At 45.7% G+C, this 21,179-nt stretch overlaps 1 protein-coding gene across 2 annotated transcripts in view; it reads right to left on the bottom strand.

The window, feature by feature from the left end:
• Positions 1–21,179, bottom strand: part of LOC129707558 (disks large-associated protein 4-like) — a 206,471-nt gene that overhangs the window by 127,813 nt on the left and 57,479 nt on the right. For both annotated transcript variants that reach the window (XM_055652698.1, XM_055652699.1), the window contains exon 2: positions 19,950–20,078. The gene's annotated coding sequence lies outside the window, so the exon portion shown is untranslated. The remainder of the gene's footprint in view (positions 1–19,949; positions 20,079–21,179) is intronic.

Raw genomic sequence — 21,179 nt, 5'->3', positions numbered from 1 at the left:
GGAGAAAGCCAGGAGAACGTACAAAGCCCACATGTAGAGTGGCTGGGAGGAGGCAGCTCCACTGGCTGTGTCGTTGTGTAGTATGTGGAGTGCTGTGTAGAGTCTTGCACACAATGCCCACATGTAGAGTCTTGCACACAATGCCCACATGTAGAGTGGCTGTGAGGAGGCAACTCCACTGGCTGTGTCATTGTGTAGTATGTGGAGTGCTGTGTAGAGTCTTGCACACAATGCCCACATGTAGAGTCTTGCACACAATGCCCACATGTAGAGTCTTGTACACAATGCCCACATGTAGAGTGGCTGGGAGGAGGCAGCTCCACTGGCTGTGTCGTTGTGTAGTATGTGGGGTGCTGTGTAGAGTCTTGTACACAATGCCCACATGTAGAGTGGCTGGGAGGAGGCAACTCCACTGGCTGTGTCGTTGTGTAGTATGTGGAGTGCTGTGTAGAGTCTTGTACACAATGCCCACACCCGAAAGATGAATGAAGAACAGAACAAGGGCTTACCAGGAGGAGATACTTGATCAGAAGCTTATCGCAAAGCATCTTATAACTGTTCATTATCAGGGTGTGTGCAGCCCCACCAAGGCCATCTCTTCCAAGGTGGTGTGTGGAGTCAGGAGCTCTTTCTGAATGATTCCAGTCTCTGCAGTATCCTTTGTAGTGCAATATTCTGTTAAACCGGCTGAATCACTCCACTGATTCATTGACATTCACTGGACAAGACTGGACTTGGAGTCACGTACAAATCCACTATGGACAACGCATTTCTTTCTTCACAGAATAGGAGTGAAGGGATTGAGAATTCACAAACATTTGACAATTTCAGGGTCCATTTTACTGGTGTTCCCTGTACAGTGTGAGATTTGGTTACATGGCCTCTAATGAGTGAATATTCTGCTCTTAATCCCAGTCACGGTTGACAGATCAATAAATGCATTTTGGCAGAGAATGCAGGCTGCACCCAAACTGATATTCTAGTGTGTCTGGTAGAAGTGTCAGGTTTTGTTGATACATATAAATGTGAGGGCGTGAGAATTTGCAGGTTCCCTAGGTCTGATCAAAGTGGCATCATAGTTGATCAGTTGGTTGTTTTTTCTGGCTGAGCTGACTGGTAAAAGGAGAGGTCACATGGAAACTACAGAGTGACCAGCATCCTTGCCGAGAGGTTTGGTGATTTCACACAGGAGCGTTTGAACGGGTGATGCAGGGAGGTGGGATGGGAATAGGGTGCAGGAGGTGGGGAGACAGAGTCACATATGATCAGTAGGGAGGGTCGAGGCAGGCTGGGGGGTGGGTGGCATATCAGGCGTGCTGATGGGATTAGCTGCACTCACTCCCATGCAAGTGGCACCACAAACGGACAGATTAGCACTGGATTGCCAGGAGACTCGAGAGACAGCAGAAGATGGAATCTGGAGCTACAACAATCTGCTGGAGGAACTCAGTGGAATGAGCAGCATCTGTGTTGGGAAAGGAGCGGTGCGGTCCGTGGTGAATCCCTGAATTACCGATTATCGTAATTATTTGCACATTTACTACAGATTACCACAACCACGGAATTACATGTGAGGAGACGGCAGGACTGGCAGCTCAATATTCTGGTGTTAAAATGCTTCAGGCAGGACAGAGGGGAGGGCTGAAACACTGCTGAGCTCTGAACTCTCTATGTATTCATGGACTATCTCCTGGAGGCCACAAGGGCACCGTTATATCTCGTTACATCATTGTTACACCCCCGTTACATCGCCGTTACATCCCCGTTACACCCCGCTACATCTCGTTACATCCCGTTACACCCCCGTTACATCTCGTTACATCATTGTTACACCCCCGTTACATCCCCGTTACATCCCCGTTACATCCCCGCTACATCCCCCGTTACATCCCCGTTACATCCCCGCTACATCCCCGTTACATCTCGTTACATCCCCGTTACATCCCCGTTACATCCCCGTTACATCCCCTGTTGCACCTCGTTACATCCCCGTTACATCTCGTTACATCCCCGTTACATCCCCGTTACATCCCCGTTACATCCCCTGTTGCACCTCGTTACATCCCCGTTACATCCCGTTACATCCCCGTTACATCCCCGTTACATCCCCGTTACATCCCCGTTACATCCCCCGTTACATCTCGTTACATCCCCGTTACATCCCCGTTACATCCCCGTTACATCCCCCGTTACATCTCGTTACATCCCCTGTTACATCTCGTTACACGCGTTACACCCCCATTACACCCCTGTTACACCTCGTTACATCCCCGTTACATCCCATTACACAGATGTTTTGCAAGGACCCATGTCCTTCTGGGACTTACAAATACTTTTCTGACAGATGTTCATTACAGAGTTCTACAGGGGATTCTAATTGGCTACATAGTGGTTTGTTTGGAAACATTGGACCCAGTTTACACAGAATAAACAGCTCAGGATCTCATTGATCAGTAACATTGGGATTCAGTTACATATCTTGCAACGATGTCATTTTGCAGCAGACACCATCAATGCCAGTTTCCCCACACACCCTCAGCATCGCAACTGCACATTTTTAAATACTGTGGTCTGGGTGAATTTGTAGCACTGTTGAAATTACTGAACAAATCACAGTTTAATACAACGTGGCCTCAACACAGGGGCTGTGGGTGATGGGTGACTGGGGAGTACTTGCTTTTGAAATGTGCCCCATTAAAACTCACACTATCCTTCACTTTCATGACCATAAAAGTCACTAATGTAGTAAAGCTGATCCGTTGAGGCACATCAAGCACAAGGCAACGTTGAGAGATCCTCTCACTGGGTCATATTTACATAAATATAATCAGACTCTTCCCATCACTCCAGATTTATTTCTTCATTCTCCTCCAAACTACATTAGAGTCAGACTGACAGAATACATCGTGGCAGAGGGCTGTCACTGCACTTCATGAGGCCACGACTCTTCACCTGGGTGGGGCAGTGCTGTGGGCTCAATATATTACTCTATATACCCCCCCCCCCCCCCCCCGTGAGATTGGGGGCTTACTATATATTCCCCACCGTGGGCTCAATATATACTCTATATACCCCCACCTCCCCAGCTAAAAGTAAGCATGCAGGCACAGCAGGCGGTGAAGAAAGCGAATGGCATGTTGGCCTTTATAACAAAAGGAGTTGAATATAGGAGCAGAGAGGTCCTTCTGCAGTTGTACAGGGCCCTAGTGAGACCACACCTGGAGTATTGTGTGCATTTTTGGCATGTTGGCCTTTATAACAAGAGGAGTTGAATATAGGAGCAAAGTGGTCCTTCTGCAGTTGTACAGGGCCCTAGTGAGACCACACCTGGAGTATTGTGTGCATTTTTGGCATGTTGGCCTTTATAACAAGAGGAGTTGAATATAGGAGCAAAGTGGTCCTTCTGCAGTTGTACACGGCCCTAGTGAGACCACACCTGGAGTATTGTGTACAGTTTTTGTTCCCTAATTTGAGGAAGGACATTCTTGCTACTTCCGCACCTATTGTCTATTGTCTAATACTCCATGTCAAACAGCGAGCCGACATGGAGACACATCACTCTGCGGAGACCCGACCAGCACCCCAGGTGGTGTGACTGACCTCTGCCCTCTGCCCATTGACCAGTCGTCCAGCATCCGTCCACTGCCGGAGACCAGGGGTGGTGGCCAAACTCCCACACGCGCTGGGTTAGCGAGCCAGCCAATGAATGATTCTATGGATCGTGGAGCTCAGACAGACAATCTACAACATGCAACCTGCAGCCTCTAGCTGCCTGTCAATGCAGCAATATTAATGCCACTGTCCTGCAGCTTGCAGTGTGTCAATGATCTAACATGCGGCCCCTCCACTCTGATCATTCAGCTAATCCACTAATCCTTCACACGTTTTGTGACACTTATGTAGTTTCTCTGTCTTTCTCTTTCATTTGGTGGTTTATCAGCCCTTTAGAATTCCCTTGAGTCGGGAAATTAAGATTTGGGAATGTTGGGAATGAAGGTTTCTGCTGATTCATCAAAAATTGGTCAAGTTTAAAAAAATGTATCTTGGGCCAAGAAATGATGAAAAGTCCTCAGTACCTAGTGGGTCCTGGCTCCAGGGCCGGCCTTAAGCCGATTTGACCGATTGTTCCCAATTGGGCCCCGCACCCCCTAAGGCCGGCCCTGCCTGGCTCTCTCTCATCCCCAGACCTTAGGGTCAGGGTTTCATTGATCGGACAGTGGGACAAAATGCCCTCTGGTGCTCAGTGATGTCCACCCAGAGATTCCTTCTCACCATGTACTGCCACTTGGTTCTGGCCCACAGTCTCGTCACCCTCGTCCAAATCTACTCACCTTTACACCTGCCCTCTGTAGGTCAACAGTCAGGGTCCATCTAGGTTGGGGTTTATGCTAGATTAAGGCCATTAGGTTCTCGCGTCTGTAACACATCCATCCACATCCTCTCTGCTCTCTTCCTACACCCGCTTGACCAATTTATGTTTGTTTCTAGGCCCATGATCTCCAGGGACTGGGTCCCGTGTTGCTGGAAGTGTCGGCTAATGGGTTTGGACTGGTCTCCCCTTGTGATGTTGCTGCAGGGTCAGGGTTAGGGTTAGGGTGAGGGTGAGGGTCAGGGTTAGGGTTAGGGTTAGGGTTAGGGTTAGGGTCAGGGTGAGGGTGAGGGTTAGGGTGAGGGTAGGGTTAGGGTTAGGGTGAGGGTCAGGGTCAGGGTCAGGGTCAGGGTCAGGGTGAGGGTGAGGGTCAGGGTCAGGGTCAGGGTTAGGGTCGTGACAATGGGGGCAATTTGTGATTGTCATTTCTTAGAGACGGGAGATTCATTCACCTGTCTGCTTTGGACTTGACAGAGAAACCATTTCATCTGCACTGTGTCAGAATGCTCAGCTCTGTGGAGGTCATTCTCTTGGTGATTAAGGGCTTGATGCGAGTGAACAGCTTGTCATGGAGACAAGACACACATGATTCACTTTAATACTGAAGTGAGCATCCATTCAGCCGGTCAGAATGAACCTTGACCTCTGAGGACACATTCTGAAGCTGCTTTTTGTTGAAAATAAACAAAAGTGATCTCCTGGAGATGAGGAGTGAGCAGCAATCAGCTGGGTTTGGGAATAGCCACTGAAACCTCAGCGTTCTGATTCACTGTACCTGCTCAGTTTACTGATGGCATCAGGTCAGGATGTGAATCACAGCCTCTGTGGAGAAGTTGCGGGCTGCACTGACATTTTATCCAACAGATTTCACCTCAGCACATCTGTCAAAATATTCTTTAGAAAAACACAGTGGCTGCAAACAACAAATAGCAGTCAGGCCTAGATCAGCAAGATGGCCAAGATGTAACCATCTCATTCATTACACCAGCTATACATAATGTTTACCATGAGATTTCTCTCCAGCTGGTTGTATAATACAACTACAAATGAGAGACGGAGTGGAGGGAGACAGAGAGTGGACCCACAGGACATAAATTGTGCAGAAATACAAAAGATTAGCACTGCAATTCTAAAAAGATTAAGACCTGGCATTTTGAAACATAGAGCAGTTTGGCAAAATCAGCCTTTAAGTTATTAAAAATCTGCAATTTGAATAAAATGTCATTTATAATACTGAGATGAGGAACCAATGGGACAAATGGTTTTGAATCAAATTGTATGTGAATGATTGGGCTGCACTTTCGTTCACATTCCTTTTTGTGAATTGGATAAGGAAACATTATTGTAGCTCGCTTGCCAAAGAGCAGATGGATTCTGCTGCAAAATGCTAAATCATATTGTGACCAGATGGCCCTGACTATTTGTGATTTTCATTGAAGAAAATTGCAACTGACATTTTAAAATCTCTAATTGTTGCAGATATTTCCATACGTGAAATGTGCATGATGTGTGTGGAACTGGGATGGGATTCAGTAAACAACTGTGACCTTAAATGGTGAAGCTGTGAATATTCTGCCCTGCTGCTGCTGGTGCTGCTGGTGGTGCACAACTCCTGTTTCTGGGACATTCTGTTCCCCAACTCATCCTGCACGCAGTCCTAGCTATAAATGGCATCAACATCCATCCACACTTCATCTTTAATGTGCCGACAATCCGTCTCCTGCACCACAGTGAGAACAAACACATTCTGACACACTTTACTCTCTAAGTTTCACCATAACATGAAAGTTTAGTGCCGTGTACCTGTTGCCCATAACCTACTGTCTGTTTGTGACGTGAACCTGCCTCTGAACCTTCTACCATCACCAACGTTGAACATAAAACTGCATCTGGGATGAAACGCAAAATCCGGGACATTTCCTCAATTAGCTTTTGTCTCCTCAAATTCCGCCCGTTTTCAGCATTTGAAGTGTGTTGCTTTTGTAGACATTTAATGACCAATATTTTGTCCAAGTCACCAGGAATGGATGACCTAGTTATCATCTTTTGTTGTTGATGGGGTTGACTTTGGTTTCAACATTACAACATTGGGGATTAGGAAGGAGAGATAGATCAGCCATGATTGAATGGCACAGTAGGCTTGATGGGCCGAATGGCCTGATTCTGCTCCTATTCCATCTGACCTTAGCTACAATTTATTTATGTCCAGCTGCCATCAGTGGCACATTTTACATCAAAACTTTAATTAGCTTAAAAAAACAATTTGATGAGGAACTGCTATATTGAAACTTTTATTTCAAATGAAGTAGGATTACTGATACCAATCCAATTCCTCAATTGAGCAACCACCCAGCACCACAGGTTCAGGAGGTTATATATAACCACACAATAAACCACTTGCAAAGGACTAGGATCTATTCCATTGGCTCTGAGTTTCTGCCGCACCTTGTTCCCATTTGCTAAACCTGGCAGTTTAGTTCCCAGTGCCTGCCTATATACAGCATCTCTCTGTTCATGTGGCCTTGACACAGTTACATGTGGAACTGCCCCTCACCCTCCTCAACCCCATCTCTCTTTCATTTAAAACATTTCTACAACTCTCCTCAGTTTTCTTTTCAGAGAACTCTAACAACACAAATGCCTACATTTTCTGCAATATTCTCATGCTCTTCAATATTTTCCATAATGTAGAGGCAATAAATATGTATGTGCTCTCCAAGTGTGGTCCAAGTGAGGTTCTAAAGATTCACAACCACTGCAGTCTGAGGAAGGGTCTCGACCCGAAACGTCACCTATTCCTTCTCTCCATAGATGCTGCCTCACCCACTGTCTCCCCAGCATTTCACTTAATACTTAAAAAAAATGAATTTCCATGCCTTGCTGTGTTGTTACTTTTTATTGAGTTATAGTCTAATATTTGAGATCATGTTATTCTTTAACCCAATTTCTTATCTGCCAAGGCATAAATATTCTTCTAAATAAAATTAAGCGCCTCATATTTCACTATTTAAATTTAATTTACTATTTGCCGTTGTTGCCACAAGCGTTACAGCATTTGCAATATCTTAAGCCTTATTTACTATAAATAACTTTCTAATCTATGACATTAATTCACCAAAATCCATTTCGTAACATTTGAGTATTAGAAATAATGCGAAAAGTGAAACACATTTTCAAGATTGAAAAGGTTTAATCAAGGACATGATTTCAGGAAACCTCCGCAATATTTACTCATCTGTTTCAAATAAAAGTGTTGGAATATCAGGGAAAAATCCTTTGAAGAACAAAACTGAAACTTTGGAAGGAAGCTAAATAAAACTGAAGCAGTGAGAATGAAGGTGTGAATATAACAGGAGCCGGAGCTGGGAACTCGAGTTCCATCAGTAGGATCACGGCTGATCTGAGGGCAACCTCAAATCTGCACCCCATCACCAAGGGGAACCTCCCCCTCGCTACTTCTTGTCAACCTCTACATGTGAAGTATTTTAACATGCCCTCCAAAGACTCACAATCCTCATGTACGTATGAAGCAAGTCGACTGTTATGAATATACAAGATTCTCTTTTATACACAAAACCAAAGATCAAACGCTCAAAGGTGCAATAACACATGACATTTACACAAATATATTTGTGAATGCAGAATTTAGTAGAATCAGATGTATGACCCTTATAATTTCAGATTTATCTCAACACAAAGACATTAATTATGTTCCTCCAGCAATGAAAACCACGGCATTAAATGCCTAACATGACTACAATTGTCCTTTCCCACCTCAGCAAGCTCATATTTGTTTTAAAAATATAATTCCAAAAGTGTGCTCCCTGATGCAAACTGCACGTTGACACAGAACGAGAGAGTTTGTTGTTGCCTGGGGTTTTACTGCTGCTTGTTTTAGTGCAGTCACAAGGACTGCAGTGAAATACTGTAACTGCCTGAGCAGTTCACATCTCCATCCAGAAAAACCACTGCAGCAGATCTTCTCAATTCTGATTCTAAAAGGCTGTGGAAACATTTGCTGCTAGCTGTTTGTTGCTTGTTAGTTTGTATTGTATCAAGGCACACAATATTTCCATGTCCCTCATCAGTAGACTCTCAAATAACACCTGATATTTATCCCACTGACTTACTCCAGCATTTTGTCTACCATGATATTTATTATCAGAACAAGAGAAACACTGGGGTACTCAGCAGGTCAGGCAGCATCTGCTGCAGGAAGACAAGGTGTATAATATCATGAGAGGAATATATCGAGTAGACGCACAGAGTCTCTTGCCCAGAGTACGTGAATCGAGGACCAAAGGACATAAGTTTGAGGTGAAAGGGAAAAGATTCAATAGGAATCTGAGGGGTAACATTTTCATACAGAGGGTGGTGGGTGTATGGAACAGGTTGTCGGAGGAGGTAGTTGAGGCTGGGACTATCCCAACATTTAAGAAACAGTTAGACAGGTACATGGATAGGACAGGTTTGGAGGGATATGGACCAAACATGGGCAGGTGGGTCTGGTGAGCTACACATGTTGACCAGTGTGGGCGAGTTGGGCCGAAGGGCCTGTTTCCACACTGTATCACCCTGTGATTATATGACGCTCGATGAGAATAATGTTGCTGACCATTCCCCACATTTATCATTTTTATTTCCAAATTCATGGCACCTGCAGTTTATTGACTCAATGTATAATGTTGCTGGTTTATAATGCACCAGTGCTGAATTCAATGTGTAATGTTGCTGGTTTATAATGCACCAGTGCTGAATATAATGGTTTATAATGCACCAGTGCTGAATTCAATGTGTAATGTTGCTGGTTTATAATGCACCAGTGCTGAATTCAATGTGTAATGTTGCTGGTTTATAATGCACCAGTGCTGAATTCAATGTGTAATGTTGCTGGTTTATAATGCACCAGTGCTGAATTCAATGTGTAATGTTGCTGGTTTATAATGCACCAGTGCTGAATTCAATGTGTAATGTTGCTGGTTTATAATGCACCAGTGCTGAATTCAATGTGAGCCAGATGCATCATGGTGGATGCTTTAGACACTGTGGTCTCACTAATGACTGGACTGGTGCAGCTGCATCATGGTGGATGCTTTAGACACTGTGGTCTCACCAGTAACTGCTGCACCATGGTGGATGCTTTAGACACTCAGCAATGTTAAACATTTGAAAGAACACAATCAGTGTGAAGAATCACCGCAGAATAATTTAGAGTGGAATAATGCCTATGTGTAATATAAATTCTGTATTTAATTTTCATATCTAACTATGTGGTTTTAAAATGTAATGAAAACATGTTGGAATGTAACATTTATTATAAATAAAGCAAAGGTCATATTTCTGCAGGTTTACTGTATAAAGACTGCGAGCTGAAATGTTAATTGCAAAATTAATTTAATTCTACTCATTTTAATTCTTATTTCCAAGGCATTAAAGCAGAATATGAGATTATAGGTCTCAACTGGCTATAATACCATTAGATTTAATAACATATTTCCTTAGGCAGACGTGTAGGACTCACACATCATTACAACAACTCTAATGGATACCGCAGTAATAGACGGCGATATCATCATTTCAGTTCCAGATAGGGATCCTCTTGGCAATGCCAGCCCAATCCAGGGTCATTTAGCAGCCAGCATCATCAAGGACAATTCACACACCCGTTATTCTGCCTTCTCCCCTTTCCTGTTGGTAGAAGATACATAGAAACATAGACAATAGGTGCAGGAGGAGGCCATTCGGCCCTTCGAGCCAGCACCGCCATTAATTGTGATCATGGCTGATCATCCACAATCAGTAACCCGTGCCTGCCTTCTCCCCATATCCCTCGATTCCACTAGCCCATGGAGCTCTATCTAACAGTGAATAGGCCACCACTGCCTTCAGTGGCAGAGAATTCCACAAATTCACAACTTTCTGCCTGAAAAAGTTTATTCTCATCAGTTTTAAATGGCTTCCCCTTTGTTCTTAGACTGTGGCCCCTGGTTCTGGACTCCCCCATCATTGGGAAAAAAAATTCTGCATCTAGCTTGTCCAGGCCTTTTATAATTTTATATGTTTCTATAAGATACCCTCTCATCCTTGTATTCTAGTGAACACAAGCCCAGTCTCATATGACAGTCCCGCCATCCCGGGGATAAACCTCATGAACCTTCGCTGCAATGCCTCAATAGCAAGAATGTCCTTCCTCAAATTAGGAGACCAAAACTGCACACAATACTGCAGATGTGGTCTCACCAGGGCCCTGTACAACTGCAGGTGTGGTCTCACCAGGGCCCTGTACAACTGCAGGTGTGGTCTCACCAGGGCCCTGTACAACTGCAGATGTGGTCTCACCAGGGCCCTGTACAACTGCAGGTGTGGTCTCACCAGGGCCCTGTACAACTGCAGATGTGGTCTCACCAGGGCCCTGTACAACTGCAGGTGTGGTCTCACCAGGGCCCTGTACAACTGCAGGTGTGGTCTCACCAGGGCCCTGTACAACTGCAGATGTGGTCTCACCAGGGCCCTGTACAACTGCAGAACGACCTCTTTACTCCTACACTTACCGCTGACAATAACAAAGCAAGATCGATGATCACCGGTGGCAATGATGACCATCTCCACAGAGCCGGGACCTCCGGCCACTGGTGGGGCCCACGTTAGTATCAGGGGGCCCACGTTAGTATCAGGGGGCCCATGTTAGTATCAGGGGGCCCATGTTAGTATCAGGGGGTCGCTGGTGGGGACCATGTTAGTATCAGGGGGCTGCCTGGATCATTCTCAGCCCGACACAAGACAACGTCCTGTCTAACAACTCCCCACAGCAGTGAGATTCCCATCTACACACACCGGTCACATCAGCCCCTCCCACAGCAGGAATTACTGGGATTTTAAACCATCTTGATAATTTCACTAACGTTTCTCTGCAAATAATGTAATGAACGGATTTGAATTCCCCGTCCCTCGTGTAAAATGTTAACACCGATCAGAGCCGATCAATGAAACGTGGACTAACAGGGACAATAGTTGGGCAGCATCTGACATGGCCAGAACAGGTGAGATGTCCCCTCCATCACGGCACTCCACAACATGCTGTTTATCTCCGGTATTTTGTCCCTTTATTTAATTCCAAACTTGTCCCCAAACTATTGGATTGTTTTCCATGGACATCGTCCTTCTTCACAGAACCAATCAACCAGTAGATCTGCCACAGACATCACCCTACCTCACTGTATCATCTAGAGATGGCTGAAAGATCCCAGATCCTAGTAAATATCACCGGCAACTTGTCCTGGACCAGACATATCAAAGCCATGGCCAAGAAAGCACAGCAACGACTCTACTTCCTGAGAAGGGTTTCGGCCCGAAACGTTGCCTATTTCCTTCGCTCCATAGATGCTGCTGCACCCGCTGAGTTTCTCCAGCATTTTTGTGTACCCTCTACTTCCTTACAAGGTTTAGGAAGTTCAACATGTCCCCAACAACAATCACAAAGGGTGCGCCGTAGACAGCATTTTATCGGGATGCATCACGACACGGTTTGGGAACCGCTCCAACCAAGACAAGAAATCACAGCCCAGACCGTCACACAAACCAACCTCCCTTCCAATGACTCCATCTACACCTCACGCTGCCTCGGCAAGGTCAGCAACATCATCAGTGACCAGTCTCACCCTGGTCACTCCCTCTTCTCCCCTCTCCCATCAGGCAAGAGGTACAGAAGTGTGAAAACCAATGCACACCTCCAGATTCAGGGAGTTTCTTCCCAGCTGTTATCAGGCAACAGAACCAGCATCAACTGGAGAGCGGTCCTCACCTCCCAACTACTAAACGTTATTCCCTTTATCCTGTATCTGTACATTGTGACAGCTCGATTGTAATCACATGTAGTCTTTCCACTGACTGGATAGCACGCAACTAAAACCTCGGTACATGTGACAATAAACTAAACTCAACCAATCTGTGTCCGCTCCACACACACTGTCCTCAACCCCACAGTGTAACCTGTTGGTGCCCCACACACACTGTCCTCAACCCCACAGTGTAACCTGTGTCCACTCCACACACACCGTCCTCATCCCCACAGTGTAACCTGTGTCCACTCCACACACACTGTCCTCATCCCCACAGTGTAACCTGTGTCCACTCCACACACACTGTCCTCAACCCCACAGTGTAACCTGTTGGTGCCCCACACACACTGTCCTCAACCCCACAGTGTAACCTGTGTCCACTCCACACACACTGTCCTCAACCCCACAGTGTAACCTGTTGGTGCCCCACACACACTGTCCTCAACCCCACAGTGTAACCTGTGTCCACTCCACACACACTGTCCTCAACCCCACAGTGTAACCTGTGTCCGCTCCACACACACTGTCCTCAACCCCACAGTGTAACCTGTGTCCGCTCCACACACACTGTCCTCATCCCCACAGAACCCACAGAACCTTGTGTATAACCTGTGTACGTTCTACTGTAATTCTCATTCCCATTCCCACAAAGACCTTTCTGTCCTCAGTCTCCTCCATTGTCAGAGTGAGGGTAAACAACAATTGGATGAACAGCATCTCATATTTCGTTTGGGCAGCTTACAGCCCAGTGGTATGAATATTGATTTATCTCACTACAGGTAGCCCCGGCATTCCCTCTCTCTCTATCCCTCCCCCACCCAAGTCACACCAGCTGCTCGTTTTCAGCTTACAAATGGCCTGTTTCCGTTACTTTTTTGCATATCATTCATTCATTATTCTTTATCTCTCCACATCACCATCTGTATCTCTAGTTTCCCTTCTCCGTAACCAGTCTGAAGAAGGGCCTCGACTCGAAACGTCACCCATTCCTTCTCTCCAGAGATGCTGCCTGTCCTGCTTGTTACGTACTACACACACTGTCCTTCCAGAGTATAATCCGTGGATAACTCTATTCCATGCAAATAGGAGCTAGGAATGGTGAGAACGGCAGCCAACCTTCACTCAGTGAACTCTCAGGGTCAACAGTGCTGAGGCTGATATATTTATGGTGTTTCTCCACTTGGTTTGAAGATGATCCAAAGATCATAAATTATAATGTTCAACAGGAATGCAGCCAAAGTACGTCCAGGAAAATGATCAATTATGTAGGTGACATGAATATTGTTGATGGCACTTATGCAGTTATCTTTGCAGCAGAATGAATGTGAACCCAGGTGGGAATATGTTCAAAAAATCATCTTCTCCGTTCATTCTGCCCACTGTGGGTTTCTTTAACATGTTCCAGTGGAACAATATATCATTGTCATTGTTTACCACAAGCCTTAGAGAATATTGATCACTATTCTGTCTCATCCTTCCGTTCGAGAATATGTTTCATTTCAGATTCACCTTTAATGCTAAATGTGCTTGGATAAGGAATGATTTACTCTTGACTGTCAAAAAGCTGTGGGTTACAGAAATTGGAAATGAAAATAAAAAATGCAGGAAACACTCAGTGAGTCAGGCAGCATCTGTGGAGAACATGGATAGGTGACGTTTCACTCAGCGGGGTCAGGCAGCATCTGTGGGGAGAGAAACAGTCTCAAGGCTTCTGGTCAAAGATCCTCTGGGTAAAGTCTGAAGGTTCCGATCTAAATCGTCACCTATCCTAAAGGGGGGGGGGCTGGGAAACTAGAGGGGGGGGGGGCTGGGGAAGTAATGAGTGGGAGGGGGGTTGTGGGGAACTGGGGGGGGGGGGGGGTGAGGGAGGGGGGTTGTGGGGAACTGGACAGGTAGCAACTGCGATATGCTGGACAGAGCTGCAATATTTCCCTGTCTCTCTCCCACCCTCTCGCCAACTAACAGCAGAATTATTTTCAGTTGTTCCCAGTTCTGGTGCTTTGACCTGAGACATTAACTCAGTTTCTCTCCCCACAGATGTGGCTGAATCGGCTGAATGTTTCCAGCGGTTTCTGACTTTATTGTTTGTTTTGCTACATCTCTGACGCAAGAACAATTTGGCCTCATTACAACCGGTTTTTACCGGCGCAGGTGTTGCCTTGCGCATGCAACACAAACTAGATTTTATCTCATTCTTTTACCTACATTTTGTTGCCAACTAAGCAATACTGACTTGTCCTAGAGTCCGAGAGTGATACAGTGTGGAAACAGACCCTTCGGCCCAACTAGCCCATACCGGTCAACAATGTCCCAGCTACACTAGTCACAGAGTGATACAGCATGGAAACAGGCCCTTCGGCCCAACTAGCCCATACCGGTCAACATTGTCCCAGCTACACTAGTCCCACTTGCCTGCGCTTGGTCCATACACCCACCACCCTTTGTGTGAAAAACTTGCCCCTTGGATTCCTATTAAATCTTTTCACCATCGCCTTAAACCTATGTCCTCTGGTCCTCGATTCCCCTACTCTGGGTAAAAGAGTCTGTGCATCAACCCGATCTATTCCTCTCATGATTTTATACACCTCTAAATACGTGATTTTACTTCGGAGTCACGTGAGTGATTCCGTGAAGAACCCGCTCAGCACGCATGCACGGCATTACGTTCAGCAGCGCAACAGCGGCGCAGCGGGAGTCGGGCGCTCCCGCTACGGAAGTGAAAGAACGGACCGTCAGTTAAGCTGACGTCGGGTTTTTATTTCACAGGGAGCCTTCTGCTGTCCGGCAGAGAAGAAAGGCTCTAGAACAGACCTGCCCCCGCTCGACTCCACGGAGGAGCGTTCCATCTGAGGGGGGGGGGGGGGGGGGGGGGGGGGAGGGCAACATCAATGCGGTAGGACCGCTTACCCGGCACTCCGATATCCCGACACCGTGCCGAGCCCGGCCCCGCTAGCGCCCGAGCAGCGGGCTGGAAGTAACGCCACGGAAGAGGCGTCCGGCCGGTGGCTCCGACTTATCGTACGGGACGTCTTTCCACGGGAGGAAAGACAGCCGCCTGAACAGACCTGCCCCCGCTCGACTCCACGGAGGAGCGTAAGCCCCCGATGAGGGATTACGTGCCCTCCGCTCCCACCCTCAATAATATGGGTCAAATTCATAAACTGATGTCTCCTTATCTTTACTATGTTTACTTTAATAACTGTGTCTGTCTGTGATTCCACACCGCTGCTTTGAAGTATGCCGCGCATGCGTGCTGAACGGGTTCTTCACGTAATCCCTCATCGTAACTCCTCATAAAATACAGATCAAACTTCAAACTGGTAAATTCTCGTTTAATCTTACTATTTTATACACCTCTTATACACCTCATCCTCATGCACTTCATGGAATATGCATTTCGTTGTCTCTGTACTGTACACTGACAATGACAATTAAATTGAATCTGAATCTGATCTGAATCTGAATCTGAATAGAGACCCAGCCTACTCAACCTCTCCCTATAGCTCACGCACTCCATGGAATAGAGACCCAGCCGACTCAACCTCTCCCTATAGCTCACACCCTCTAGTCCTGGCAACATCAATCTTCTCTGAACCCTTTCAAGCTTGATAATATCTTTCCCATAACACGGTGCCCAGAACTGAACACAATATTCTAAATGCGGTCTCACCAACATCTTATACAACTGCAACATGACCTCCCAACTTCTAGACTCAATACTCTGACTGATGAAGGTCTTTTTGACCACCTTATCCACCTGCGACTCGACCTTCATGGAACCATGCATCTGTACTCCTAGATCCCTCTGCTCTACAACACTACCCAGAGGCCGACCATTCACTGTGTAGGTCCTGCCCTTGTTCAGTTTAGAGATACAGTATGGAATCAGGCCCTTCAGCCCACTGGGTCTGCGCCAACAAGCGATCCCCACACATTAACACTATCCTACACCCACTAGGGACAATGTTTACATTAACCAAGCCAATTAACCCACAAACCTCTACAACTTTGGAGTGTGGGAGTAAACCGAAGATCTCAGAGAAAACCCACGCAGGTCACGGGGAGAACGTACAAACTCATACAGACAAACATTTCTTCGTCGTCCCAAAACGCAACAACTCACAATTCTCCGCATTAAATTCCATCAACCATTCCTCTGCCCATCTGGCCAATCGATCCAGATCCTGCTGCAATCGTTCACAACCGTCTTCACTTTCTGCAAAACCACTCACTTTTGTATCATCAGCAAACTTGCTAATCCTGCCCTGTATGTTCTCATCCAAATCATTGATGTAGATGACAAACAGTAACGGGCCCAGCACCGAACCCTGAGGCACACCACTAGTTACAGGCCTCCAGTCCGAGAAGCAACCTTCCACCATCACCCTCTGCTTCCTTCCATGGAGCCAATTTTCTATCCATTCAGCTATCTTTCCTTGGATCACATGCGATCTAACCTTCTAATGCAGTCTACCATGCGGAACCTTGTCGAATGCTTTACTGAAGTCCATGTACACAACATCTACGGTTCTGCCATCATCGACCTTTTTGCTCACGTCTTCAAAAACTCAATCAGATTTGTGAGACACGACCTCCCACGCACAAAACCATGCTGACTGTCCCTAATCAGCCCTTGCCCACCCAAATGCCTGTATATCCTCTCCCTCAGAATACTCTCCAGTAATTTACCAACTACAGATGTTAAGTTCACACACCTATAGTTCCCAGCATTTTCCCTGCAGCCATTCTTGAAAAGAGGCTCATTATTTGCCATTGTCCAATCCTCTTGTCAACTGGGTCGTGGTTTATTTGTGTGTTGTCGTGTTCAGGTAGTGAGGCCGTTCATTTCTCACAGAGAGTTGTGAGTCTGTGGAATTCTCTGCCTGAGAGGGCGGTGGAGGCCGGTTCTCTGGATACTTTCAAAAGAGAGCTAGATGGGGCTCTTAAAGGTAGTGGAGTCAGGGGATATGGGGAAAATTCAGGAACGGGGTAGTGATTGGGGATGATCAGCTATGATCACATTGAATGGTGGTGCTGGCTCGAAGGGCCGAATGGCCTACTCCTGCACCTATTGTCTATTGTTATTCACTGTGTAAGAAAGAACTGCAGATGCTGGTAAATTCGAAGGTAGACACAAAGTGTTGGAGTAACTTAGCGGCTGAGGCAGCATCAATGGAGAGAAGGAATGGGCGACGTTTCGGGTCCAGTAGCTGTGACGGCCTGTGAGGAGAATGAATCACGTACATTTCAACCTTAGTTGGTGTCAGAAAGAAGACGTATGTAAAGTGACCGTTGATATAAATGATCCCCAGGAGAGGCCAAGGCAAGACCAGCTGGCAGGTAACAGAGTCAAAGCAATAAGAATCTTGGTGAAACTGCACCTTCAGGAGGAGGCTCAATGAATGGATGGTCACACTATAGATGGTCATACTATAGATGGTCACACTATAGATGGTCACACTATAGATGGTCACACTATAGATGGTCACATTATAGATGGTCACACTATAGATGGTCACACTATAGATGGTCACACTATAGATGGTCACACTATAGATGGTCACACTATAGATGGTCACATTATAGATGGTCACACTATAGATGGTCACATTATAGATGGTCACACTATAGATGGTCACATTATAGATGGTCACACTATAGATGGTCACACTATAGATGGTCACACTATAGATGGTCACATTATAGATGGTCACATTATAGATGGTCACACTATAGATGGTCACATTATAGATGGTCACATTATAGATGGTCACATTATAGATGGTCACACTATAGATGGTCACACTATAGATGGTCACACTATAGATGGTCACACTATAGATGGTCACACTATAGATGGTCACACTATAGATGGTCACATTATAGATGGTCACACTATAGATGGTCACACTATAGATGGTCACACTATAGATGGTCACACTATAGATGGTCACACTATAGATGGTCACACTATAGATGGTCACACTATAGATGGTCACACTATAGATGGTCACACTATAGATGGTCACACTATAGATGGTCACACTATAGATGGTCACACTATAGATGGTCACACTATAGATGGTCACATTATAGATGGTCACACTATAGATGGTCACATTATAGATGGTCACACTATAGATGGTCACATTATAGATGGTCACACTTATAGATGGTCACACTATAGATGGTCACACTATAGATGGTCACACTATAGATGGTCACACTATAGATGGTCACACTATAGATGGTCACACTATAGATGGTCACATTATAGATGGTCACATTATAGATGGTCACATTATAGATGGTCACACTATAGATGGTCACACTATAGATGGTCACACTATAGATGGTCACACTATAGATGGTCACACTATAGATGGTCACACTATAGATGGTCACACTATAGTCACACTATAGATGGTCACACTATAGATGGTCACACTATAGTCACACTATAGATGGTCACACTATAGATGGTCACATTATAGATGGTCACACTATAGATGGTCACACTATAGATGGTCACACTATAGATGGTCACACTATAGATGGTCACACTATAGATGGTCACACTATAGATGGTCACACTATAGATGGTCACACTATAGATGGTCACACTATAGATGGTCACACTATAGATGGTCACACTATAGATGGTCACACTATAGATGGTCACACTATAGATGGTCACACTATAGATGGTCACACTATACATGGTCACACTATAGATGGTCACATCATGGATGACCACATGGCCAACACAGTGATCTGGATGTTTCCCATTATGAGGGTCATTGGGAGGTCACCATGAAAGGATCAATGTCACGTCACTGGGCAGCTTGGTGCAGTCAGGCCATGTTGGACAGGCCGTTACCCTGGGCTAGCCCCCTCTTGCTCCACCAGAGTGGCCCTTTGCTGAACGACACACTCTATTTGTTGATGGTAGAAACCACGAACTGCAGATGTTGATGTTCAAAAAAGGACACAAAGTACTGGAGTAACTCAGCGGGTCAGGCAGCATCTCTGGAGAAACTGTAGTCTGGTGAAGGGTCCCGACCCGAAACGTCACCTATCCATGTTCTCCACAGATGCTGCCTGACCCGCTGAGTTACTCCAGCATTCTGTGAAACATTACCTATCCATGTTCTCCACAGATGCTGCCTGACCCACTGAGTTACTCCAGCACTCTGTGAAACGTCACCTATCCATGTTCTCCACAGATGCTGCCTGACCCGCTGAGTTAACATCAGTAGAAGCACAGACCTTTTTGGACCCATCTTTCAATGAGAGACACAAACAGAACAGGTTCAACTAAACTGTCTAACAGGCACCAGAGCTTTTCACTGTACCTCGGTACACGTGACAATAAACTAAACTCAACATAGCCAAAGTGAAGCTGACAGTTCTGTGAATGTTTCCGCAAGATATTACCTTCACCTACACTGATGGAGCTGAATTACAGATTTATTTATGACTCCTACAGGCACATAATGTCACATTTCCTGTGTCTCCATCCGGGCTCTATACATGGAAGAGTAACAAGGGCTTTAAAAGGCTTTCCCTCACTCACATCACAATGCATCTATAGCTCGCTGGGCCATCACTAAGTGACATGGCTCACACTGCAGATCATCATCTGCCCACATCTGCCCACATCTGGGTGTTGCCTCAGGCGATGTCTTGCCTGCGGTAAAACATTAAAAAGACATTTCCAGGTGAGTGCTCATCGCATGTACCTGTCAGGTGACCACGCAGGTGGCAAGTCCTTGTGGCTCCACTGTGTTACAGCCAGGCAGAGCGGAGCTGAACGTCACCTCCTGAGGCAGTCGGCTGAACAAACTCTCAATGTAAAACGAGGCCAAGGGCTGCAACATAAATCAGTAACAAAGATATAAACGACAGCTCACCATGGCAACACAAGCACTTTACTTTTGAAAGTTAATATTCTTAACGCATCTCATGTTCAAGTTTCAGGAAAAACAGAGGATGGATTTACATTGCACATCTGGAACAGAACCTGTAGGAGCAGAGCTTATGTATCAGGAAATAATCTTGCATCAGGGAGCTTCAGGTCACAACTCGAAACAGCAACATTTCTCCACAGATGCTGCCTGACCTGCTGAATATTCCCAGCACTTTCTGTTTTTTTTACAAAGAACAATCTTTGTGTTTTGTGTTCGTTAAAATGAATTTTAATAATTTCTTTGTTAAAACTATCACAGGATAGATTTTCTCGCTGATTCAATAAAAAAAAATCAAGGCTTTCAATGAATAATTAATAACATAATGGCAAAGGACAATCTGGATAATTCACAACTGTTTGAGTTTGCTGTAGTTTAGAGTGGAGAATGTCTCTGGTTATAAGGTCTCTAGTGGCTTTTGTGACTGAATTAAGGGGGCCAGCCTCCAGAGCAGGAAGCAAATGGAACTGGGTTGGATCATTTGATCAAATGTCAGCTGGTGCCAACATATAAATTCCAACCTTCTGTCTTTAACGTTCCTGATGACAGAAATGGAGTGAAAGTTTCAGCTGAAATACTCGTTTTAGAATTGGTGGCGAGGCAGAACCAGCTGGTTTGGCTGAGTAATCACTTATTTCCAGAGAGCAGAATGCTCCAAGAGCACCATTGGCATTACGGGCTCATACAGACATTTGAAACAAAGCTAAACATGGAACAGCACAGGAAAAGGCCATTCAGCCCACAACGTCCGTGCTGAACATGATGCCGTCTCGACCCGAAACGTTGCCTATTCCTTCTGTCCATCAATGCTGTCTCACCCGCTGGGTTTCTCCAGCATTTTTGTCTACCCTAGTTAAACTAATCTCCTCTGTCTGCATGTGATCCATATCCCTCCATTCCCCGACTGTGCATGTCTAAAAGCCTCTTAAATGCCCAGCATGTACCTGCCCTGCCTCCACCACCCCCAGGCATGTACCAGGCATTTACCATCCTCCATTAAAATAC

The sequence above is a fragment of the Leucoraja erinacea genome, chromosome 21, assembly GCF_028641065.1.
Source record: "Leucoraja erinacea ecotype New England chromosome 21, Leri_hhj_1, whole genome shotgun sequence".
Taxonomy (NCBI): Eukaryota; Metazoa; Chordata; class Chondrichthyes; order Rajiformes; family Rajidae; genus Leucoraja; species Leucoraja erinaceus.
Note: the sequence above shows the minus strand (reverse complement) of the source record. Positions and strands in the feature narration are given on the sequence as shown.